This window comes from Symphalangus syndactylus, chromosome 13 (assembly GCF_028878055.3).
Source record: "Symphalangus syndactylus isolate Jambi chromosome 13, NHGRI_mSymSyn1-v2.1_pri, whole genome shotgun sequence".
Lineage (NCBI taxonomy): Eukaryota > Metazoa > Chordata > Mammalia > Primates > Hylobatidae > Symphalangus > Symphalangus syndactylus.
The window spans coordinates 72,920,918-72,943,387 of record NC_072435.2 but is presented as its reverse complement, the minus strand read 5'-3'; the positions used below and the strand labels follow the sequence as shown (position 1 = coordinate 72,943,387).

At 37.3% G+C, this 22,470-nt stretch overlaps 1 protein-coding gene across 1 annotated transcript in view; it reads right to left on the bottom strand.

Moving 5' to 3' along the window:
- NAV3 (neuron navigator 3) overlaps positions 1 to 22,470 on the bottom strand; it is a 908,101-nt gene that overhangs the window by 659,566 nt on the left and 226,065 nt on the right. The window lies entirely within an intron of this gene.

Sequence of the window (22,470 nt, the reverse complement as noted above, 5' to 3'; positions counted from 1 at the left end):
GATATTATGTTGTAGTTTGATAACTTTCACTTTAGACTTCAATATTATTAAACTTTCATATTTAGACTTCAAAAAGATCGGTAAAATGGTTATTATGATTCCATTTTAAGATGACATAATTAAGATTGAGAGGGTAAATTTTTATAAGTCTCATAAGTAACAGAACTAGAATTAGAATTCAGATTGCTTTGATGTCAAAACCCATTATTTCTCCTAGTTGTACTCTCCTTGACTCATATTACATATTTTGTCCCACAAGGATAACATAAACAAATTTGTCAAGTGCCTTACTGGGTTATAGATACACTATGCACAGTACTTCTTCTTAAAGGGATCATATAATCCAGTGGTTTCCAAGGCCAGCTAGACAATAGAATCACCGAATTACCTCAGAATAATCATAAACATATAGATTCCTGGGGAACACCCTTATCTCTGCTAATTTAGAAGCTACAGAGAAGTGCTTGGACATCTGTATTATTATCATCTCTTTTAGATACTTGTGATATAGAAAAACTACTGTTGAAACCTCCCCTTAATGCAGGACTTTCTCAACTTGTCTGCACATTAGACTCACATTGGAGGCTTCCAAAACTACTGGAAGCCCCAGATACTGTGCTTTGGCACCACCGCCTCAATATATAAATTCCCTTTATAACTGACCAACTACTTCCTGAAGAAACCTATCGTCTCAGGAGGCAGCCCTTTTCATATTGAGGCAGTTTTAATCTTTAGATAGTTCTTGTTAATTTGGAGACAAAATCTGTATTTCTATACTTCTGTCCATTTGTAATTATTCATAATCTTCATAGTCATCAATGTGCACAAAATATGTTTGTTTTATATGACAGTTCTTCAATATCTCCTTAGCCAGGTTATCCATCCCTAGCACCCTGAAAAATTCCTTACCACCATGATTGCTTCCTTCAAAAGAGGTTGCACTTTGTACGAGGCCCATAAACTGTGCTGTCCAGCACTGAGCACAGAGGTGAAGCACAACTTGCTCCCTTTAAGAATTCACCTCCAGGTCCCTCAACACATGCCATGACAAGCATAAAGCAACTGATAAACATACTTTAAGTCAACAGTAAGTTAAATGTTAGTAAGTATGAAAAATCAGCTTCTAAACTGCCCTTTGCACTTCTCTATGCATTTTTTGTTTTCTTATCTGGCATCATTTTGCCAATCCCTGTTCTGTCTTCAACACCTCTGCTCTGTCATGCAGAAATTTTAGTTTGTGCACCACTGTGAAAGTTTTCAGCTCAGTAAATAACATGGACAAGGGCTTTGGCATAAGAGAACACGATCAATTTGAGGATCTGAAAGAAATCCAATGAGGAGTCACTGCAAAATTGTAAGAAGGCATGCACTATAATAGGGTTTGTGATTTTAACAGTTCACCTGAACTGTCATACAGAAAATAGGAGAGAGCCAAACTTGTGCCAGAAAAACCTTATAGGCATTGTTAGAGCAATCCGAGAAATATACAATAGCATCCTGAACTAGTGTAGGAGCCGAAGAGGTGGGAAGGATGACAAAACTGAGCAATATATCATGTAAGAGGCAGAGTTGACAGAAATGGTAATTGACTGAAAATGAGTTTGAGTGTGTGGTTTAAGGGTGCAGGAACATTACCTAATACAGCAAACTCATGAGAGACACACTTTGAACAGAAGAAGAAGAAAGACATGGTAAAACAAAAAATGCTTGCTAAAATCCAGGACATTATAAGATAATCTCACTGATGTTCATAGATGCAAAAATCCTAAACATTAGCAAACTGAATCCAGGAATGTATAAAATGAATTATACATCAATTCCAAGTTGATACTATCCCAGGAATAAAGGTTGGTTTAAGATTTAAAAATAAATCAGTGTAACTCACCACATTTACAAAACAAGAAAAATTATATGCTCATCTCTACGGGTGTAGACATATAATTTGATAAATTAAACATTGACTCATGACCTAAAATTTATCTTGGCAAATGAGGAATAGAAGGGGACTTTTATAATCTTCCTTTATCTCATAAAGTGTATTCACCAAAAAACAACTACTGCAAACATTAAACATACTGGTGAAAAGTTAAAAACTTTTCATATGATCAAGAACAACACACAGGTGGCTACTAATATGACTTCTATTTAACACTGTACTTAAAGTCTAGCCATGCAGTGGGACAAGAAAATATGAGACGAGGGAGAGGAGGGAGATGGGGAGAGCAAACAAGCAGTATAAACACTAAAAAGAAAGAAATAAAATTGTTATTTGGAAATGTTATGGTAATATATACAGAATATATTAAAGAATCAAGAGATAAATTACTAGGATCAGTAAGTGAGTTTAGTTAAGTTTCTGTATACAAAGTCAATATATAAAAATCCCTTCTATTTCTTTATAATATCAACAAACATTTAGAAAATGAAACATTGAAAATATACTATTTACAATAGCATTAAAAATATCAAATGCCCTGGAATAAATCTCACAAGAGACTGTAAAAACTTTATGATAAAGCAATAAAACAGCATCAAAAGAAAATAGAGATTTAAATAAATAGAGGGCTGTGCCATATTCAGAAATTCAGAAATAAGACTCAATAATGTAGAAATAACTCATACCTAAAATATTTATTGCATTCAATGCAATACCTATCAAAATCCCCAGTTTTTCTTTATAACTTTAGAAGATGCTTCTAAAAGGTCTAAAAGGTATATGGAAATGCAAACAATCAAGAAAATCCAAGACACTGATGAAGAAGAACAAGTTGAAACTATTTGCTCTACTGGATGTTAAGGCATATTTTAAATCAATAGTAAATTAAATGATAATAACAAGGGTAGAAAAATCAACCAATGGAACATAGAAATCCCTAAACCAGGCTTTAACAGATATGGCCACTTTATTTGATATAAAGGTTGAACTGCAAAACCATGGAGAAAAAGTATTTTCAAAAAAGAATGCCAGGTCAGCTGGATAGCCATATAGAAAAAAGTTAAACCTGACTTTTACTTCATACTAACAATTTCAGGTAGACTGCTGATATAAATCTGACAAAAAATAAAGCTTCTTGGAAAATGCCTTCATTAACTGAGGGTAGGGGAAAATTTCCCAAGAGTTCAAAAGCACTGAACATGAAGAAAAATAATTATATCAATATCAAAAACTTTTATTAATCATAAAATACCAATAAGAAAATATAATTCAACTCATGGACTAGGAAAAGTTACTTGTTATATATATAATTACATGTAAAAACATCTAAAAGTCAATAATAAAAATACAATAGACAAAAATATCTGAATAGATGTTTCCAAAAATAATAATATAGATGAAGAACAGATTAATGGTTGCCATGCCTTAGGGATGAGGGTGAGATGTGTCTAAAAGAGGCAGGAAATAGGAGCCTTATGGTATGGAACAGCATCGTATCTTGATTATAAGGGTGGTTACATGAATCTACTTAGGTGATTAAATTGCATAGACAATACACGTATACAATTCAGTGTCTATAAAACTGGTGAAATATGAATCTGCTCACTCTGTGGACTGTACCAATGCCAACTTCCTAGTTTTTATCTTATACTATAGTTATGCAAGATGCTAACGCTGTAGTAAACTAAGTAATGGGTACACAGAACTTCCCCGTCCTTTTTTTGCTTATCTTGACACTTCTTGTGACTCTAAAATGATTTAAATAATTTAAACATGAAAAGTTTAAAAAGGATGGACAAATGGCCCACAGATACATGTAAAAATGAATACTCTTGGCTGGGCGCGGTGGCTCACACCTGTAATCCCAGCACTTTGGGAGGCCAAGGCAGGCGGATCACTAGGTCAGGAGATTGAGACCATCCTGGCTAACACGGTGAAACCCCGTCTCTACTAAAAATACAAAAAATTAGCCAGGCGTAGTGGCGGGCGCCTGTAGTCCCAGCTACTCGGGAGGCTGAGGCAGGAGAATGGCGTGAACCCGGGAGGCGGAGCTTGCAGTGAGCCGAGATCGCGCCACTGCACTCCAGCCTGGGCAACAGAGCAAGATTCCGTCTCAAAAAAAATAACTCTTATAAGAAATCAGTACAATGCTAATCAAAACTACATGAGATATAACATCTCATCTACCTAAGTTAATAAAAAGAATGACACTATCAACTGTTAGCAAAGACATAAAACAACAAGAACACTGCTGGTCAAAATGTAAATTAGTATAACTATTTTGGGAAAATGTTTAGTATTATCTACTAAGTTTAAAGATACACATACTTTATGACCCAGCAATAATATTTCTAGGTATGTACTCTTCAGAAATATATGCATATGTGCATCAAGAGACACAACAGGAAAGTACTTTCAACATAACCATAAAAAAAACTCAAAACAATCTGGAAACAAAGTTCACCAACATTAGAATAGATGAATAACTTACGGTATGCTTATGCAACAGACAACTGTACATTAATTAATATTAACAAACTATGGACACTCATCAATATGTATGAATCTTGAAAATATTAAGGAAGCTAAAACCAAAGCAAAAGAAATATATATACTACATGATTCCATTTATACGAAGTTCCAAAAACTGGCAAAACTAACCCATGGTGTTAGAAGTCAGGATACTGGTGACCTTCAGTGAGTGGGAGAGAATGATGTTTTAACTGCAATTTGATTACAGTGTTATCCATATTCATTTTTTCGACTTGGGTGGGTAATACATTAATATTAGCTTTGTAACAGTTCACTGAGCTGTAAATTAAAATTTCGTATGGTTTTCTCTATGTAAATTATGCTTCATGATTAGAAAAAAAGCTAAGAAAAAACTTAGATACGTCTATGTGCTTAGTGTTCCCATAAATGGTCTCTCAAACAAGCAACAATAATAAAAAAATAAGTTAGACTGATTAAACTTGTTATTATTGGGTGTCATTCTTTTTTTTTTTTTTTTTTTTTTTTTGGGGGGACAAAGTCTCGCTCTGTCTCCCAGGCTGGAGTGCAGTGGCGCGATCTCAGCTAACTGCAAGCTCCACCTCCTGGGTTCATGCCATTCTCCTGCCTCAGCCTCCGGAGTAGCTGGGACTACAAGCGCCTGCTACCACGCCCGGCTAATTTTTTTTGGATTTTTAGTAGAGACAGGTTTTCACCGTGTTAGCCAGGATGGTCTTGATCTCCTGACCTCGTGATCTGCCCGCCTCGGCCTCCCAAAGTGCTGGGATTACAGGCGTGAGCCACGTCATTCTTATTTTTTAAGGTTATGGACCAGCTGTTTCATTACAGCATAGAATTTTGCCAGAGCACAATGTCAAGCTTACCAATAGCATTTTTTATCAAATGTCAGAAAATGTATTTATCTCCTAACTTTCAAAATATCTCCCCCTCTCTTTAGAGTAGTAAGGCATTACAGTCTGTCAACAATATTTTCCATACACATTATTTTATACTAGCATGAAATAATTTTTCCAAAAGCATTACTAATGTTCTAAATTATTCAAATGTGTCTACGTTACCTAATACCTTCCTCATAGTAGAAAAATACATATGGAAGACACAAAGCACTGTGTGCCTAATGTGTGCGCAGCACAGTGCAGGCCCCAAATCACCAGATTTTAAATACTCATCCTTGTCTTTATACAGTTTACAGTCCAGCAGGGAGTCAGATGTAATGAAAACAAAGGAGCATAAGCATATTCTTTTCAACTGTGTCAAATATCAAAACCTTAGAATACCAATGAGTTCACACCAATGATAAAAGCCAATTTCATGTGGACAGAATAAATTATGGACAATTATGCACATAAAAATTAATTTGAATATGATTTCAGTTCATTTTAAATTAATAATTTAAGATGACTTATCCTTACTTTTGCAGAATAAAAATGATTTATGATAAAACTACAAAGCTGCTGGAACGTACATGAAGATATTGAAAAGTTGTTTGCTCATATGAAGGTAATTGTCAATACGTAATATTAATTCTCTACCACTTTTATTCAATGTAATACAGTAGTTGGGTTTGGTAGTGAAATCCAATGCCTTTATCTATAAGTATAAATATATGTTTTTATAGCTTAAAAGAATGTTTCCATACTGTTCAGACTCACCCAGGAGTCTCTCATCAGATAAAGGATAAATGTTTTCAGTGAGATTTTGAAAGGATTTGTGAAGATTACTTATAGAGTGATTGGAATATGTGCTACTCCTACTTCAGCCTCTGACAGGGACTTTACAGGGACCACTCAGACAGATTGATGGATATTTTCTGCAGTTGAGGGGACACAGAAACCTGGTACCCAGGCAAGGTGAAGTGGCCTGTGGCCGCAGGGCAATGACACATCTGAGAAGTAACTTGCAGTTTTCTCTGATCATGAATCAAAATGTGCACATCTTAGGGACCTGATAAAGAATGTATGGTAAAAATGTTTTCCTGAACTCATTTAGTAAAAGCGATCCTACTCAAAAGGATAATTAGCCAGGGTAAGGGAACTTCTGAGGGAGGAAGCTGTGGGAACTACAGCTGGAAAGAGGAGCTGAAGAGACATCCAGGATATTTGGCTCAAAGAGAGGCTACTATCGAGTTCAAGGGAGATGTGGTGAGGGAGGTCTAGCAGTACAGTTTTCAAAATTCTCAGACAAATAACCAGGAAAGTCAGTTTTAAACATCCCCCTGGCCTACAGCCAATGAGCCATCTTACAACATTAAGACTTTCTTACCTCTCCTCTTTTCCTCACCTACCCTGCAAACTCCCTAGTGAGTGGGGAGGAGATGAAAGGAGAAAGACCTTTCCAAATAGCAGAAGTGTGGTAGCAAAGGGCATTAGTCTCTGGTCTTGGTTTGGGTAAAGAGGAAGAAGTTTTTGAATAAAGATGTGTTTACAGATACAATGAAAAAAATATTCAAATTCTGAACTGAAACCTGTTTTGTGACCCACAGTGAGACAGTAATCATAAATCTTTTTTTTTTTTTTTTTTTTTTTTGAGATAGAGTCTCTCTGTCTCCCAGGTTAGAGTGCAGTGGTGCGATCTCAGCTAACTGCAAACTCTGCCTCCCGGGTTCACGCCATTCTCCTGCCTCAGCCTCCCGAATAGCTGGGACTACAGGTGCCCGCCACCACGCCCGGCTAATTTTTTGTATTGTTAGTAGACACAGGGTTTCACCGTGCTAGCCAGATGGTCTCGATCTCCTGACCTCATGATCTGCCCACCTTGGCCTCCCAAAGTGCTGGGATTACAGACATGAGCCACCACACTTGGCCAATCATAAATCTTACACTATGTAAAAGTGAACGAAACACAATTTTATGATCCAAATTTACATCCATAGATAGCAAAGCAATTAATTCTATGAAGAAGTTTAAAGAAACAGGAAAGAAGTTTGGAATAGAGATTTAGATTTGTGAGTCATCAGTCTTAAACAGGAGATCATGCATAGAAGTTACATGGGTTGAGAAAAGTACCAAAGACAGGCCTCTTGAAAAGACTCAAATTGCCTTAGGTACTATTTTCAAAATTAACTCTTAATCCTATCCACTCAGCAAACTTAATCATACCACTTAATTAAAACTCATCAATGGTTATCTAATACCTGGAGCCCAAAACAAAACAAAAATCAAAATTTCTTAGCATGATATTCAACACTCTACCCATTCTATTTTTTTAACTTCCCAGCTCCTATTTTATTGTAGCTATATAAAACAAGTTATAATACCTAAATATAACTTGTCATTTCACATCTTGGACATTTATAGATCCATGTATGCCACACAATCCACTTGGAAAGTTCCTACTTCATGCTTAAAAAGTCTCCTCAACTCATTTCTTCTCTGAAGGCTTCACGGTGTATCTTCACTCAACCAGACAAGTTAGGCCTTTTTATCCCCATGTTCTACAAGCATACACAAACACACACACACACACACACACACACACCAATCATTGCCTGTAAGGCTGAAAAGGTTACGCCGAAATTGTCTCATTCTAGCAAAAATACATTTATAGTTTATAAAGGCCATAGGTTGGATGCGGTGGCTCACGCCTGTAATCTCAGCACCTTGGGAGGCTGAGAGGGGCAGATCACAAGGTCAGGAGATCAAGCCCATCCTGGCTAACACAGTGAAGCCCCATCTCTACTAAAAATACAAAAAATTAGCTGGGCATGCTGGCGCACACCTGTACTTGGGAGGCTGAAGCAGGAGGATTGCTTGAACCCAGGAGGCGGAGGTTGCAGCAAGCCAACATCGCACCACTGCACTCCAGCCTGGATAACAAAGTGAGACTCCATCTCAAAAAAAAGAAAGAAGAAAGAAAGAAAAGAAAGAAAAGAAAAGAAAGAAAGAAAGAAAGAAAGAAAGAAAGAAAGAAAGAAAGAAAGAAAGGCCATAGGCCCCTTCTGAACTTATTATTTTAGCCATATTCTCTTTGAGATAGTACATGCATACAACAAAGTACAAAAATCTTTAGTACGGTCTATGACACATTCATCTACTGAGTTAACAACCATGCATATCAAGATATAGAACATTTCCCAAATTCCAGAAGCCTCCCTTATTTACCCTTTCACATAATAGCCCTAAAGGTATCCACTACTCTGAGTTTTATCAGCATATTTTCCCTGTTCCTGAAACTTCAATATAACAAATACCACAGTGCCTACAGTATGTACTCATTTGTTTCTCCTCTTTTCTTTCCTCAACATTAAATCTGGAAGTTGTGTCTGTGTTGTTACAAGTAGCAGTAGCTCATTCTTTTTTATTCCTTTATGGAGGCGAAGGTTGTGCTCATATGTCCCAATTCATGTAATTGACCAAAGTAATGTTCAATTAAACCGGAATTTTTAATCATCCTGAATTCTGTATCCTAATTCAGGCTTTCTGGATTCTTCATGTTTACACATGAAGAAAATAAAGAAGTTCCTTTGACTTAACCTATTTTTTCCCAGGCTCTGTGATCTCTATCCAAGTCAAGAGAATACAAGAAATTAACAGTTCCTGTGACCAGACTGTTAACAGAGTAACAAATCTCAAATCCAGAAACTATTAAAAAATGACTGAAAATTGATTTAGGAATTTTAACCATTAGTCAGAGGTGATATGGTCATTATTTACTCTTTAAACTCTCATATTGAGTTGTTGCTTCATCTTTATGTGGCTAAATCAGCATGTCTAAAGTGCAAAGAAAGGATCCAAGCCCAAATGGGAAGGGTTAAGAAGCTGTTCTAGCAGGGCCTTGGGTCAGAGGTTCCACTTGGCCTCCTACCATGCCCCAGATCCAAGACTCATTGTTACACATAACAAAGTACTCTACCCACAGTAAAAATATTAGAAGCCTAATGGAATAATATGACTGTTCAAAAATATATTTTTAAAAAAAATATTTAAAAATATTTAAAGGGATTATTTTAAAAGGTTATTTAAACATCAACATCTATTTATGATTTAAATATTTCAAAAAGCAAAACATAGAAACAGGAATAAAAGAAAGTCAAATAGCTACAGCAGAAAATATTGCAGTTACTAGTAAACTACCAAAAGAATATGCAGAGTATACCATTTATATAAAATTTAAAAATCATTACTAAATATTACGTGTAAATACATACAAATGTAGTAGAAGTAGAAAAACATGTATGCAATGACAAATTCTTTAAAAGTCAAAAATAAATAAAGATGCTTAACACTACCATTTAAATAAACCATCATGTTTTAGTTCCTCATCACCATGTCAAGACAAAGAGAAATCAATACAAAATATAAGAACAGAAAAGGTAGAAAAAAAATGTGCATATATTATCGACTACAGACAATACAGGAAAATTTATAAACAAATTGTTTAGAATAATCAAGGTTATCTTTTATGATACACCAACAAAATATACATTTGTATCAGCAATGATAAAAACAGTAAAATAAAATGCAATTTTAAAACAAATTCTACTAGTAAGAGAAACAAAAATTATAATGTCCTTAGAGATAAGACTAGAACAATATATGACCTTTACAAGAAACATCTTTTTGTTTTCATTGAAAGATATGAACAGTATTTATATAAATGGAGAGATATAACAGGTTTATGAATAGAAGGATTCAATATTATAAAGGTTCCAGTTGTCTCTTATAATTCCCTAAGTTCAATTCCAATCCAAATCTCCGTATGTAACTTTTTAATGTAACTTAAAAAGCTGATTATGAAATGTATATGTAAGAGCAAAGGAATAAGAAAAGGCAAGACCATTTTGAAAAATGCATGCTTTTGAGATTTTCAAGATACCAAGATTTATAAAAAACAATGATATTTAAGACTGGGGAGGAAGTGGCCAAAGGGAAAGGCAAATAAATTATTAGAATAGACTATATTGCTCAGAAACAGAAACACACTACACAGAGATTATTAATATGCAGTCCAATGAGGAAAAAAATTGACAATTAAAAAATGTTTCTGAGACAATTCGTTAAATACATGGGAAAATAAGACTAACAAAAAATAATTCTTAAATGATACATAAAAAAATACAAGCCCTAATGAAAAAGACTGATAAAATTGACTATATCCATGTGTACAACAAAGTGTTGGCATATAAAATAGAAAACCCAGAGACTGGAAAAATATATTATAGTATATGTGTCACAGGATCCTTAGGGTGTCGCTTTTCCAGGTGGAAACCTCTGTTGCTGGTGGCGCCTTTCCCTTAGTTTTACTTGGGCCTATGGGATCCTTCTGCTCACTTGGCCCAGCAGGCTGAGATGGGCTCCTACTACCGGTCGGATCCTACGCCCGCCAAGGGCGAACCAGAAGTTCAGCAGGGAGGGGTGTGTGAATGAGCACAAGGTCTGGCCACAGCGCACACAACCAGGATTGCTGGCTGTGGCAGGGCAGGCAGCTCCAGGCACCCACACAGATGCTGGGCTCCATGCAAGGCTGCAGGTGAACCAGGCATTCGGAAAGCAGCTTCCACAGAGGAAGCCAGGGAACACAGTAGTACCAGGAAGCTTGGACATGCCAGGAACCACAGAACCCCAAAGAGGGTGTCACAGCCCGGCCTGGGGAGCCCCTAGTTCTGGGATCCTCAAAGGGCTGCAGCTCTTCTCTCCTTCTCCTCACCTGCAACATGGTGAGCAGGGGGGCATGTTTCAACCCTGTTTGTGTTACAGCTTTCAGTCCTGCCACTCGGCAGGTCCCAAGTTCTTGTCCCATTTCAAGGAAGAAGGAAGCATGCAGACAACTGGAGGGGAAACAAGGCAGAGAGGAGCTTCATTGAGAGAAAGAACAGCTCTCAAGATACCCGAAGTGGGTAGCTCCTTTCTGCAGGCAGGTCATCCAGACGAGAGTCCAGTTCTCAGCGGAGAGGAAGCCCGGAGTGGGTAGCTCCTTTCCACAGGCAGGTCATGCGGGTGAGCTGAGAAAATTTGAAGTGGGTAGCTCCTTCTCACAGCTGCTAGTCCCAGTGTCTCTGTGAGTCTGGCTGAGTCCAGGGTTTTTGTGGGCTTCAGAAGGGAGGAAGTGCATGCTGATTGGTCTATGGTGACCATGGGTGGGCCCTGAAAAGCACCATAAGTTCTCACTCTTGGCACAGATTCCACCTGCAACTGACAGCCTGGGCCCCGTGCTTCAGGCCATCCCTGGCTTGAAGATGCGGCTTCACTCACCCCTTTCTGCCCAGGAGACTGCTTCCTGCTGCCATCAATCATGTCATCCACAGCACCCACCCAGGCTGTTCAAGCAGAGGGCATGTCAAGCCACCCTCAACCCACCCTGTGCCCGCCCCCTATGCTCCTCAGCGCCCAAAGTCCAGAGGGGGCTGTGGAGGCAGGGGGCTGATGTGTCAGCACTGCCCTGAGCAAACATACACCCAGCCAGGTTGTGACGGTGCCTGCCTGGGCTCAGCCTCAACTTTGCACCAAAATCAGAGCAGGCACTGGGAGCGGGGAGAGGCCAGGCCACGGGAGCAGACACTTCTGAGCCTGTAGGGGAAGAGGGGCTTCCCGGCCCGAGAGTACAGGGATGCCTGGGTCTGGAACTGCAACAGGGCAGCTGCAGCTGTGCCTGGTGAGCAGAGGGACCCTGACCCGCCAACTTAGAAGGGGATGGATCCCACCCTCCTGCCCCCCATCCCCCTCCTCATGGGGCACGCAGCCTCAGACACGCCTTCCCAGCTGCAGCCCAAGTCTTCACAGTGGCCGTTCTAGACGGGCTGCCACTGCCATCATATATATGTGTATACGCACTAAAAATAGAATTCTTACAAAGTAAAAACAAAGAAGACAAGTGACCCAGTAGAAAAAGAAGCGGAGTATATATACATATATGATGAAGCAATTCACACAAGAACAAACATGGATGGTGATATAGTTTGGCTCTGTGTCCCCATCCACATTTTATCTTGAATCGTAACCTCCACATGTTGGAGGAGTGGCCTGGTGGAAGGTGATTGGATCATGGGGGCATATTTCCCCCTCACTATTCTCCTGATAGTGGATAAGTTCTCATGAGACCTGACGGTTTACAAGTATGTGGCATTTCTTCTTCTCTCTCTTCTGCTCCACAATGTGAAAATGAACTTGCTTCCCCTTCACCTTCTGCCATGACTGTAAGTTTCCTGAGGCCTCCCAAGCCATGCTTCCTGTTAAGTCTGCAGAACTGTGAGTCAATTAAACCTTTTTTTCATAAATTACCCAGTCTCAGGTGTTTCTTTATAACAGTGTGAGAACGGATTAATACAGATGGCCAATAAGCACACGAAAAGTAGTAATTGACAAATTATACATCTTTTTTAAAAAAAAGATACTAGCAGAGTCCCATCTAAAAGAGTATTTAAAAAGTTTAAATGTTACCAATATCAACTGTTGGCAAACATGGGCTAATACTAAAACTTCCATGAACTGCCAGTGAGTATGTAACTGATGCAAATACTTTTAGTGAGGTATGTAGCAAAATCCAGTAAAATTTAATGTCAACACACCTTATCATGTATCCACTGAATTTCTTGGGAGAAATACATACACTAAAAGACATGAATGAGAATGTTCATTGTAGCCTCTTTGGCATTGGTAAAACATTTGAAATATTCTAAATATTCATTATCAGGTATCTAGATCAGTAAATTATGACATGTATCTGTATAATGGCATGTTTTATAATATTTAAAATTTATGTATTAAACTTCGACCTACCCACACAAACAAATCTTAATATAATCATGTATCAAACAAGTTGCACAAGAATAGAGAATGATGTCACTTATAAATTTAGAAACATGTAAAACAGTAATAAATACCATTTGGATAAAAATACGGATATGGTAAAAGCATTAAAAATGTGTTAGAAATGACAAATCCTAAATCAGGATTGCAGTTCTTTTCTGGAATGAGAACATGGAAATAAAAAAAGAGTTACAACAGGAGCATTTAGTAACTCCAGTATTCCATTTAGGAATTGCATTATTTTATATCTTTAAAAAAATTCTGAAGCAAAATGTTAAAATATGGCAAAGCTAGATGTTGAGTACATGCAAGTTAATCATTATTATTCACTCTGTTTTTCTTAACACCTAAAATAGTTCCCCATAAGAAATGTTAAAAAAGTTACAGAATGCAAAATTATGTTTAATAAATAAGTCAATCAACCAACCAACCATTAGACTACAACATGTGGTTTTCAACAGGGATAAGATCTCTTCATGTTGCATTTGGCAATGTGCTGGAGGACTCTCTTTTTCATTGTACTGGAGAGTATTGTTGGCATTTACTGGGGGAGGGAGATGATAAATGTCTTGCAATGCATTGGTACAATCCAGGACCAATAAAAATTGCCCACAGATCTCCTGTTGACAGACACAGCCACCACATCAATCTGCCCCAGAACATACTTGACCCAACGACAGACTTATCTCAAGCCCCTCACCAGGAGAAGATGGCTTATTTCTCGGGATCCTTTCCTTAATAACATTATTTTCCCCAGAGTCTCCTATGTGTCAGAGGTTGTTCTTGGATCAGGAAGAGAAAGATGCATAAGGCTCTGCCCCAATACCCACCCCGTAAGCTGAATTCCTACCTCACCCTCTCAGCTGAAGTGTTGGGTTCCGTGAAGTCAACCCCAGGAAATCTTTATTGCCACCTGATTCAGATGCACACAATCAAAGTTTCAGTGCCATTGGTTGCCCTATAAATGCCCCTCCACACAAATATATTCCTTTTTTTGGTATCATGAAGAATCAGACAATCAGAAAGTAAACACCAATGCAATATAATTTTGTGGGTGAGTTTTCAGAAAACTGTAACTGTAACATAAGACAAAACAAGCTTTTCTCAACCCCATCAAAAAGTGGGCAGAGGACATGAACAGACACTTCTCAAAAGAAGACATTTATGCAGCCAAAAAACACATGAAGAAATGCTCATCATCACTGGCCATCAGAGAAATGCAAATCAAAACCACAGTGAGATACCATCTCACACCAGTTAGAATGGCCATCATTAAAAAATCAGGAAACAACAGGTGCTGGAGAGGATGTGGACAAATAGGAACACTTTTACACTGTTGGTGGGACGGTAAACTAGTTCAACCATTGTGGAAGTCAGTGTGGCGATTCCTCAGGGATCTCGAACTAGAAATACCATTTGACCCAGCCATCCCATTACTGGGTATATACCCAAAGGACTATAAATCATGCTGCTATAAAGACACATGCACACGTATGTTTATTGCGGCACTATTCACAATAGCAAAGAGTTGGAACCAACCCAAATGTCCAACAACGATAGACTGGATTAAGAAAATGTGGCACATACACACCATGGAATACTATGCAGCCATAAAAAATGATGAGTTCGTGTCCTTTGTGGGGACATGGATGAAACTGGAAAACATCATTCTCAGTAAACTATCGCAAGGACAAAAAACCAAACACCGCATGTTCTCACTCATAGGTGGGAATTGAACAATGAGAACTCATGGACACAGGAAGGGGAACATCACACTCCGGGGACTGTTGTGGGGTGGGGGGAGGGGGGAGGGACAGCATTAGGAGATACACCTAATGCTAAATGACGAGTTAATGGGTGCAGGAAATCAACATGGCACATGGATACATATGTAACAAACCTGCACATTGTGCACATGTACCCTAAAACCCTAAAGTATAATTAAAAAAAAAAAACAAAAAACAAGCTTTTCTCTTGTATACTAAGTATTCATAAAAGGTATTTTTAAAAATTGCCTTGCATCGTGCTTTATAAACTAAGTTCTTGCAAAATTCCATCTTTCCCACTTGTAATACACAGGAAAAATAAAAACAGCAGGGGAAAACATTACGTTCCTTGCAACATGGCTGCTCTGCCTCATTTCTGTAGCCTGCAAATGGTAGGCTATTTGCCTTTATCAGATAAATTGGCTCTGCAGCCACATTTAAAAGAACATACACTGGTTTTCAGCATGAAGTTTGGACTTCATTACTTCAAGATAAAGGGACGCAAGGAAGGCTGAATATCATTTTGAGACAATAATTGTCTGTGTAATGGAGATTGAACAGTATAATGCATCTATATTCTTAGGTACTAATGATAAGTAGAAAAAAAGCTTGCATCTTTCAGCTAAATTTGTTTATTTCCTGAAAAGTCAATGTAGTAATTCAAGGCCAAGTGACAGGAAATTAGTTTCCTGGCTGACATCAATTCGATCTTCAGTAATAGTTCTTAAATGGAGTTTCTATGCTCAGAAGAGAAGGAAACACACACACACACAATATTTCCAATAACTCAGGTCACAACCCAGGTGATATGGCACACATTATGTGGATAATACTATGATGTATGCCTACAAACATGCATTGCCTTATTATGTAATTTTAATCAAACCTATTATTTGATCAGGTTCTTACATTTAGTCTTGTATATGAACTTGGTTATTTAGAGAATACAGCCTCTCATAAGCCAGATTTGAAACACATGGCTGTTTCTTATTGCAATATTAAATAGACAATCATTTTATCTAGGTAGTCATAAAAGTAAATACACTAAGTAAAGTTTTTAAAAATTAAAAACAAAAATTGATTTCTAGTCTCCTTGCTCCAGTGTTATCAATAATACATAGTTCTCTCTTGGGAGAAGGGTGCCTTTCTCACCTTTTCTACCCATGCTCAGGACCTCACCCTATACATCATCTGTTTAAACTCTCCTGATAGAAGAGACTACTAATTTTCACCCAATATCCGTTCTCCATTTATCCTCAAGGTTTCAGCTGCACATAGGGTCTCAAAATGGGAGACTATTTTCCCAGTTTCCCTCTTCGCAAGATCTGGCCATTTGATCATGCTGTAGCCAATAGAATGCACATGCCACTTTCAGATGACATAATTTCAAAAGGAAATTACAATCTTCTCTCTTTCCCCCAAGCACGTGGCTGTTTCTTATTGCAATAGCAACAAAATAGGTGATCAAGCCAGGTTAGGTAACATTATTGAAGCAAAACTAATAAATACTGAAGAAAAAAGACCTCATGACATATCAAAAGAAACAATTTGGACTTCATAAATTTTGAATTAGAAGTTTCAAAAACTTCTATGTGTGACTCTTCATGGTTTCAATTCAATTTATTAATTTTCCAGTAAAAGGGTTACACAATTTTTGAGAATCCTTACAGTTTTAATATTCTAAGATTTTATACATTACTTCCTAATTTCTGCCACTTTCTTAGCCAAAGCCTTTCATTACCTTTATTAGTGCACTGCAACCTACAGATACTCTGAGGAGAAGCGCACTCCCCTTGTTAAGAGATGTTCTCATCCTTCCTTGATTTCAGATAATCATAAGCCATGATTTGCTACCACTTATAACCCAGTGGTCTACATTTTACTTCCTATTATATCCAACCTTTCGGCACTAGTCCAACACCAATAAAGAAGCAAATGCTATTTATCCAATATCAAAAATTCCAAATTAAGTAGAGAATAAGAAACCTAGCCAGCATATAAAACTGTAGAAATTTTCTACTAGAGAAACCAATGGTATATATTGGAGAGGGAGATCAAAGAGAAACCAGCCCTCAGTAGAGTCATTCCTTTACATAATACAATTTGTAAAAGGATGGGGAGGGGAGAAGGCCTTTAGAAAACAGCGAGTAGTATTTTATGTCCCATACAAATCCTGCCTTGTGTATCTTTTCTTCTTGATACAGCAGAGTATTTTTATATTTTACTATTCACAGTTTTAGAAGAGACTGTGCTGCATATTCTGCACATCATTTTTTCCTCCTGTGCATATGGAGAGACCACATTTTAGCATGTGGTAAATAATATTACTCAGGCCCAATGAGTATGAGACCCAGAAGCTTGGGCTTATCCAATGCATTTTTTTGGGTCAGTGTACCTGATATCTCTGACAGACACCACTGGTTTTTTCATGAATATACACCATCCATCATCCCCTTCTTCCTTTAGTTGTGGATACCCCAAATTAAAAGTTGCAAATTAAAAAGACAAAGAACTGTCTTGCTAGAGACTCTTCCCAGTGTCCCTTGCAACTAAGGATGACCATATGACACATTTTTCCTTAGTGGGATCTAGGCAGAATTCATTTGTGCCACCGCTTGTAGATGAAACGGATATATGCTCACCTGACCTTTCCCTTCACCTTTCCTTTCCCTTCCCTTTCACCTGTAGCTAGAGTATAAATGCTACAGGAGGAACCAGAGCAGCCATTGTGGACCATGACATGAAAGCTGCATGTTAAGAAGGACATACCAATGAGACTGAGTGAGTCTGAGTCCCTGGGTGGCTATGTGAGTGGTAATACACTACCAGCCCTGGACTGTCTCTGGACTACAACATAAGAATGAAACACACAAACCAAAACACTTATCTCTTTGGGAGTTGGGCAAGATTACTTATAACAGCAACTTGGACTGTACCTTAACTGATACTCATCCTTACTCCATGTGACATCACCCTAAGAGTATTCCAGTGACTGTCCTGTCCTATTATGGATTAGGGTTCATTCTACTCCCACTACCCTCCACTTCCAGAAAGTTTAACCACATTTCTCTTTCCTAGTTTTTCTTGGATGAACCTGTTTTCATGCCTCAGTTTAGAATCCTGATTTGGCCTTATATTCTGTCTCACTATCCTCAATCCATCTTGGGTCATGCTGGCTGGATGTGTACTTGCTCTCAGCAATGTCCCAGCTTGAATATGGCTGTGATGCTCTCACAGTCTTCCTCAAAAAAGAAGTTTGCCTCATTTTTCTAGGCCTTAGGATCTCACATTTTCCCTAGTCCTTTTTCCACTGAACCTCTCTCCCTAGTGCATATATAAATACATTACAACCACAGAAGAAAATTGCTACAGTAAGAGAAGTAAGGTAGATTCTTGGCAGTTTCATTTTCATGTTTGTAGTTTCAGCATTTGTGAGCTCTTTGCAGTAAGTTTAAGTGGCCATGGCATTTAATGATCTACAGTTTTGCTTTGACTTTGCTAGTCATTGTTGTCATGGTATTGCACTTTCTAGTACAGTGGGGAAAGAAAGAGGTAAAGCGGAAGGAGATGGAGGAAATGCAAGACGGCCAGAGAGAGGAGGGAGAGAAAGAAAAGTGGAAAGAGAAAACAGAGCAAGGATTTGGAGAGACCGGGGGAGAGAGGCAGATGGGGTGGAGGACAGGGTAGAGAAGAAAAGGAGAAATGAGAACTCTCAGTCAAGGCTCTTCATAGGTTTGAAGCCTACAAAACAAATATAACTAGAAGATATGTTGAGAGGGCAGATAAATAGTTAAATGGATCTGCCCCTCTGTTGCCACAGCCAGAGAGGGAATAACTAAAATACTCCACAAATTCCTCCATTTCCAAGGAAACTGAAGGCAATTTTAAGAAAAAATGGTATGCCTTTTGCATCCCAGAAAAGATCTCTTACCAGTACCTGGCCTGAGAACGTTAAAAAGGAGTGACTCCTCAGTAAGTGAGAATGTTCCACTTTCTATGAAAGCAAAAAAATACCTATTGACCCAAAGGTTGTAAAATAAAGGCATTTTCTTGGCCATGTTGGAGGAATAGAAATATTTATTCCTTTATCGTTCTGGTTTCCAGAATAACCTTTAATGCTAGAAAGAAATGTGTTTCCCCTTGTAAAGAAAAATCAAATTCAGAAAGGAGAAATATTTTTAAAGGAACTGGGTCTGAGAAATCTAACCTATGGAAATGAAGCACAGAATCCTCCAAAGGTGTTTTAGAATCTGACTTTGATTAAAAATCCACTCCTTTGAAATAATGGGAATTCCTATTTTCCAATGAGAATTTCAAGCAAACATTTATTTTTAGAAAGCTACCAACTTAATGTTGAGAGTAATCCAGGTCTGTTGACCTAATAGGACCTGGTTAATGAGAGTTTTACTTTGGTTTGGCAGTGCTTTTTAAATTATTAACAGTTTAGAAATGAGTCCAGTAATCAGTAAAAATTTTCAACAGAAATTTACTTATTATATAGCAAATAAAAACTTAAAGTGCATGATGGTTTACTAATTTCTTACAGGCTTTAAGGTGGATAATTAAAATGTAATTAGACAAAACACTAATAACATCAAACAATTGGAGGAAACATTAAGATTTTTAATAAATGTTGAGATATATCCTATTGGAAAAATATTTCTGGAATTATAGCTAAAGTCAGTATAGAATATGACACAATATAAAAATACTAAGAACTAAACACCACTTAGTTGTAGACAACCAAGTACAGGTTTTAAAGTAGGCATTAATGAAAACATCATTAGTCACATACCATGTTTGCCCAGTGATATCATTTAACATTTCTATCCAAACAAAACCAAACTGGCAACTAACCTGATAGTATAATTCATGATAAACCTAAATTTTAAAATACCTGGCTTTCTAAAAACCAGGTTAGACTTTAAAATATTCTATTAAGATATTCTAAGTTCCCGCCCCTATATCAGTGAACCAACATAGGTCACTGAGTTTAAGAACATGCACAAATGTGTTTGCCCCAAGCTTCTACAACAGAACTCACTGACACTTTTGCAGAGTAAAATGTTTTTGCTTAGTATAATAATTCTCTTCTTTTGTGTGTCTTGCTCAGAACTGCTTTACAGGTGCTGTATCAAGTTTTATAATTATCAAGGGTAGGAAAAATAAAAAAGACACTCAAATGTTAACAGAGAATAAATGTTTAAAATAAATGGGCATTAAGAGAATGCAGAGTTATGTGGAAAAGTATACTATGAGTGTTGAGAACTTTGTATCTCTCTATTGTCCTGAAAGAAATAATCAAGAATGACTGTGCAAAGGAGGTCAGCACTCAGGGACATGGATTATACTGAGAAAAATACTTTAAAATTACACAGGTAATTGATTCATAAATCTAAATGTATTTTGCATAATCAATGTGATTGTTGTTTTCCATGCCTAAACCTGTATCTTCCTCTAGTTTTCTGAAGGTCAGTGTAGAAGTGATAAGGGCCAATTGACCAAGAATGCTTCTCACACACTTGTAGGAAATAAACTCATTCCTACAAAGTTGGAATCATGTGTATTTCTCTCAAGGACCTAAGTTAAAAGAATTTTAGATATTTGTAATAAATGTCTGTATAGGAATTATCTTTTAGAAAATTTATTAGCACCTGGAGGATCCCTTAAACCACGTCGCCAAAGGATCTGTCCTGGAAGTTTTATTTTTAGAAAAAAAAAATTTTGCTATCAGCCTGGGAAATGGAAAGAAACACGTACATATGAAATTGACATATGCTTGAGCTTGGGGTGGTGACAGTACATGGAGGAGGCTAGGGAAAAGAGAAGCAAAAGGCAGTCCAGTTCTTTTGCCTCATTCTCTGAATGAAACCACTCTAAGTTCTGCTCTGTTTTCTCTCCATTTCTACTGTCAGGGAGAGTAAGGAAGGGAGGATAAATGAAGGGAGAATAAATAGTACAAAGTACGTATGAGAATGAGATAGCTTCTTATATCTTTTCTAGTTTTCCCCCACATCTCTTCCTATAGAAGATACTCAAGCTGTGTCTAAACATAGCACAAAAAACAAGTGTATCCTAAATGTTTGTCATAGTTTAGTATCAGTATACAGATCAGTTGTGTTTTGAAACCCAATAATTGAAGGCGGCCGCCCCCTCGCCCGTCACGCAACGCACGTTCGTGGGGAACCTGGCGCTAAACCATTCGTAGACGACCTGCTTCTGGGTCGGGGTTTCGTACGTAGCAGAGCAGCTCCCTCGCTGCGATCTATTGAAAGTCAGCCCTCGACACAAGGGTTTGTAAACAAAAAAAAATAAAAAATAAAAAAATAAAAAAAAAAGAAACCCAATAATTGAGTACACAGTAGCTTTATTTACTCACCAAACCTAAACATCTAATAAAGAGTCAATAATCTCCAATGGACGCTCTGTACATGAGCCTATCCAGGGCATTTTAGAAGAGCAACTTAGGCCTCTATTTAACAACTGTGGGATAGCTCAACTGTCTTTAAATTAAAAAGTGTATGTTTGTGTATTTCTCTGCATATGTATATTAGAGAAGAATTAGTTGTCTCTGAGAAGTATGACTACAAGTGTTTTTTTTTTCCTTTTTCTAACAGAAAATTTCAGAAGTATGTATAAGTAAAGAGAACAGCATAATGAACCTCTGTTCTTCACCCAGTTTCAATCCTTATCATGGCCAATATAGTTTCATCTAGACCCCACCTCCTTTCCCATTAGAAACTATTTGAATCAAATCCTATCATATTTCATTACAAATGCATTTTATTAATTTTTTACTTTACATATTTTCCAATGTTTTCCATATGAATACTTTCTTTACATTAGAAAAAATATGAATGCTATCAAACAAAATTATGAAATCCAAGGCAAGACCGAGAGTCTATTAAAGGCTAAATAAAAATTATAAATTAATAAAGAATATGGCTCATTATTATAATACTTATTTCCTTGACATTGGAGACTTTTTATTAAAACTTTCTATTTCGATTATCTTTATACCTCTTTATATGTTCACAATTTGGAAAGATGTGCAGAGCTTTGAATTGTGCTAAAGAACATAGGAAATATAGATACTTATGAAATACTTCTTCCTTTATACATGGATGTATATTTTCCTTCTGCCCTCTCTGCTTCACATTAGCAGTGTCTGCACGTTTTAGGATCTGTTTATACCTCCTTTGTGCAATCCAAAAAAAAAAAAAAATTCAAATGTTGAGGCAGCCATGATCTAAGGTATTCGTTTATTTAAAACCTACTGAGAATTATCTGCAATTTACTATGTAGTTTCAAAATATATGTTCTGTTCAAAAGTGCTATTTGGGGGTTGAAATGAATATTTTTTCAAAAGATATAATACCATGCCCCTTTAAGCCTTACGTTAATTTTGAGACATGAAATATAGAGTAAAATGAGCTTTTATCTAAAGCTACTATCTGAATCCAACCGTGGCTACCTGTTGGGAGACAAAGGGTAATCTGTGATAAGTAGACTG